Consider the following 5,088-nt stretch of genomic DNA (forward strand, 5'->3'; position numbering starts at 1 on the left):
CCCAAAATTTTGAAAACCCGCCTTGTTCTTTTATCTCCTCTCCCTCATTTCTCATCTCCGATCTGCTTCTCCACTACTTGTTAAACTTCTCATCGGATCTCTGCTCGATCTCCTTCTTATCAATATCATCAAACATCTCGTTCACCGCCCCCCCCCCCCCCCCGCCCTATCTATAACAAATCTCTCTCTCTCTCTCTCTCTCTCTATCTCTTCCATTACCCGCCACAAATGGTTTTTCGAACACAACTCAGGGAATACCTAGGTCGATTCTCCACGTTTTAGCAACAAAATTGTGGACATACATATACATATTGTGATTTCAAAGTCATCTTATGAAATCAATATTCCTTTGATTTTAATTTGATGTAGGTAATACACGACCAACTACAAGTCTCTCTCTCTCTCTCTCTCTATATATATATATATATATATATATATATATATATATATATACCCCTTACTATTCGACAACCACCTACAAGTCAACTACAACTTTCTCTCTCTCTCTCTCTCTCTCTCTCTATATATATATATATATATATATATATATATATATATATATATATATCTACCCCTTCCTGTTAGACAACCACCTAGGCACCCACCACCCTTCGTCTTCTCTCTGGTTAACCACCGTCACCAATAAAGCCCCATTATACCACCAACACAACATACCATAAGATTAAAGAATGAAACATTGGGTTTGTGTTTTTGAATCCCAGGTACAACATTTGCTGAGGTTATTTTTTCTTAGTCTGCTAATTTAGTTTTTTTTATTTTTATTTTTATTTTTTTTATTTTTTTTTTATTTTAGGGCTGCTCATGGTTTGATAATGATGCGAAGAAGGGCGACACAGGTCCGCTGAGTCACCCCCTTCGACTTCTTACACCTGGGTAAGACAATTATAGATTTAAGGTATTTTTTTCTTTCGAAGTGCTTCTCGACAGCTACGACCCTCAACCCATCCCTTTTCTTCTGTCTTTTGAAATCATATCTATTTTAGAACTCAATTTTAGATTTTTTAGGTCTTTAATCTTGATCCTTTTGGTTTTACCATCGTTCTTCTACCTCTTCTGCCTTACTTCGTCACTGTGTTGCTGCTTCAGCTTCATCCAATAATTCTGGAAATCAGGGGACAAAGAAAATGGTATTTCATGGCTTTGTTTATGGTGGTTCCATAGGTGGACCTCCTACCCATCCCCATGCCAACTTATCAGAACAAAAAATAGCAGTAGCATGGGTCTTCTGAGAGGTTGGTGATTCAAACTACTCTTCACCTTGAAGCATATCTATATTATGGTCTGTATATTCTTGCTTTTGAATGCATACTCTGCTCAGGATCTTGAAGGAATCCTTGTATGTTTTCCTATTTTTGATCTACAACTATTACCATATTCTTCATTATGATTGAATTTATTGACATTTAGAAATTTTTGATATTTTCTTACGTCAAAAAGACTAATGTGAGTCCAGAGCCTGAGTCTCTTTGTTATGAGGATGGAGAGTTAGAGCTGGTAGAAGCATCTGATAATCTTGAAGACTATATGTGTTTTTTCAATCCTATTATCAACAATTGCTATTGATTCTGATGGCACTCATGCTTGTTACTGGGTTGTTTTAGGTTTATGGAGAGACATGAGCAAATATTTAGAGGTTCTTGTGGTTGATGATGATGACACTCATGCTTGTTATTGGGTTTCCTCTAGTTAAAGGTGAACATCCAATCTAACAATCTTAATTGCTTATCCAATCTAACAATCTTCCTCTAGAATTAATGTGTGATGTCCATTTAATCGTGCTTTTGCAACTATTCGAAACATTAAATCAGTTTTGACTTCTGAGCATTTGGGTAAAAGTGATTGATTATGATGTTTTTGATTACTTAGCTACAAAACAATCAGATTTTTATATTAAAAAAACGGCAAGAAGCTATAATATACAAACTATTTTAACATTTAGGTCAAATCTACTATTTTAGGAATAAATCTATTTGCAAATCCTGAACCAGTTTCTTAGATTGCAATACTTGTTCTTAACTTTTGTTTTAAGAACCCATATAAATTATTATCAATTTGAAGTTTTTAAAAATCAAAAGTTTTGACCTAAAAAACATAGTTTACCTTCTTCCAAAATCCAAACTAATATTTTAAATTGGTAAAAGTCTTTTCCAGGTTGTGCCATGATTTCTTTTCTGCTACTTTTTATCGGATGTTCTTCAAGGCCCCTCTATCCACTTCCAAGACACCATGAAAAGACGAAAATTCCCCTACAAACTTTTTGTCCATTTAACATTGCACATCGGGATTCAAATGGAGAACTCCCAGAAGAAACTGCTCCTTCTTACTTGGTACATGTTTTATGGTATACATGTTAAAAATATAGTGTTTAACTACAATTGTTATATAAGTTTTGGGTAATTTTGTTTCCTACAGAGGGAAATTGAAGATGCACAAACTTCATAGAAACATATATTTTAGTTAGCGAAGATGGTGTTCATATATGCCACCATGATCATCTGCTTTAGTAGGAATTGCATTAAATGTATCCATGATGCTCATGATTATCTGGTTTAGTAACAACAAGGAAAAATCTGATAAATCATCAAAATGCAAACACCAAACTACTAAATTGATTAGGCACTCTTTGAGTTATGTGTTCTTTATTCATTCCAGGAAAAGGAATAAAAAGAATGCAATCTGGACCGATCCAGTGTAGAACAAAAAGGTGCTTGACTACTTGAAAGTAGGTCTTACGCTATATTTTACTATGAAACACTCATAAAAGTATCCATTTTGTTGAAATAGGCTCTCTTGGCACTCTCATATGTTGAAATCACCCTCTCTGATGCAATTATTTTTGCTGAAAAAAAAGTCCAAAAAAGGTCCTAAAATCTCAATTTTACTTTACACATTATCTACTTTTGTTTAACTTTTTATATATGTAATGTGTGCTTTGTTCCATCCGAAAAGAGGACCTTATTGTTTCAGCGTCATTAGATGAGACTGTTAGAGTTGGTGCTCTGAAAAAGAGGACCTTTTTATATATGTAATGTGTGCTTTGAGTCATTGGTGCTCTGAAAAAGAAAACAGTTTCCCCTGCTGATGATATCCTCTGGCTCAGTCAAATTATTGTTGATCCCAGGGATTCTCTACATAGAGTAAGAGAGACTTCAATACTTTCATTAGGGCTTGTGAGAAGTATGGTAGGAGTGATGTGGGTAGTATTGCTTCTGAAATGGAAGGCAAATCAGAAGAGGAAGTTGAAAGATATGCTGCAGTGTTTAAAGAAAGATACAAGGAGTTAAATGGTAAATTAGTTTTAATAAAATTATAAACTATGTCCATGGTCCTAACTTGCTACATTGCTACTTGTTAAAGTTTGAGTCCATATTGCATGATGTTTTGTGTTGTTTGTAACAGATTATGATCAAATTATTAAGAATGTTGAAAGAGGGAGGCTAGAATTTCTCGTAAAGATGAAATAATGAAAGCAATCGGAAAGAAATTAGACCGGTACAAAAACCCATGGCTGGAGCTCAAAATACAATATGGTTAAAACAAAGGCAAGCTTTACAATGAAGAATATGATGGATTCATGGTAAGAAAAAAAACACTAGGATGCTAATTATATTTTATAATACACTAACAAACAAAAGTATATTGGTATGCTATTAATCTTAACAAATTTTAAATTTTTACATATTTGCATGGTTTACAAGTATGGAAATTGGGACGAATTGAAGGATGCATTTAGAACATCACCTTTGTTAAAATTTGATTGGTTTGTTAAGTCACGAGCCACTCAATAGCTTTCAAGGAGATGGTACTCTCATTCGATTGGTGGAGAGGGAAAATCAATGTCCCAAACTCGAACAGTCTGATTGTGGAGTCAATTAGGCATCATTCCATCCCACTCTTCCTCTTATTGTTTCTGGAGCTGATGATAGCCAAGTCATGATATGGCGCATGAATGGTATGGTGTCATTACAGGGTAGTTCATTTGTTAATAAGCATTCAATTTCCATCTCTTCTTGTGTCATACATTATCACCAATATACTTCAGGATCACAAATCTCACTTATCAACTTTATCTTCTAGATACCAAAGCAGGGAACACGACATATTCTGGATACTCGGTTGTCATCATTATCTACTCCTACTTCTACTCCGACTATGCCTTCTTATATACCTACCAAACAGTTCTCTCCTCAATTCCATACAAAAAGCAAAATGTCAGAACTCAGAAGAATGAAAGATTGTTTGAGAGAGAGAGGATATGAAATTATGAATCATATGATCATATGAATAACCTGCCAATTCTTTTTAGATGCATGAAGTTGTAGTATCCACCACGATTGCAGGTGTTTTCTTCATATTGTCTGCAAGTTCCTTATCGGAAATCAGTCACATGTGAGATGTCAACAATGATGGGTCGACCTAAGGAGTGGTTTTAAGTCTTTGTTGCTTTATGTTAAATTCACATGTTTTGAATCATTTAGACTACATGTTTCTCTCTTACATTATTTTTGTTTCATTACTTTGTAGGGTGGAGATGATGCTCTTGACCAAGCTACAAAGGAAGGGGGAGATATATATACATTAACTGTTATGGCGCCTATTGCTAAAAAAGAAAAGAGAAATAAAGCTTATGATATGGACATGATATCTGAAACAAGAAGGTGCCCCTTAATAGCAATGTAGTATTAGGTCATATAGTTAGGGATAACCTCTTAATAACAATGTACAATTGGATCCCCTTTATACCAATGTATTATAATTTTTGAGATGATGTTATGCATGAAATTGATTGTTTTGGTATATATTTGTTTCCATATTTTTGTATTATGTGTAAATGAGTATCGTAAAGATGCGTCGTGAAGGTATATCGTAAATGGTTGCTGAAGTTTATGACACACAAATGAGTGTCATCTTCATTTATGACAGGGGATTTAATGATACGCAATGCGTGTCGTAAACGTGCGTCGTAAGGTCATGACACGTAAATGCGCATCGCCTTCCTTTATGACAGGGGCTTCCTTGATACGCATTGTGCGTCGTAAACGCGCGTCGTAAATGCGCATCGTAAAT

Source organism: Lactuca saligna, chromosome 1 (assembly GCF_052625555.1).
Source record: "Lactuca saligna cultivar CGN05327 chromosome 1, ASM5262555v1, whole genome shotgun sequence".
Taxonomy (NCBI): domain Eukaryota; kingdom Viridiplantae; phylum Streptophyta; class Magnoliopsida; order Asterales; family Asteraceae; genus Lactuca; species Lactuca saligna.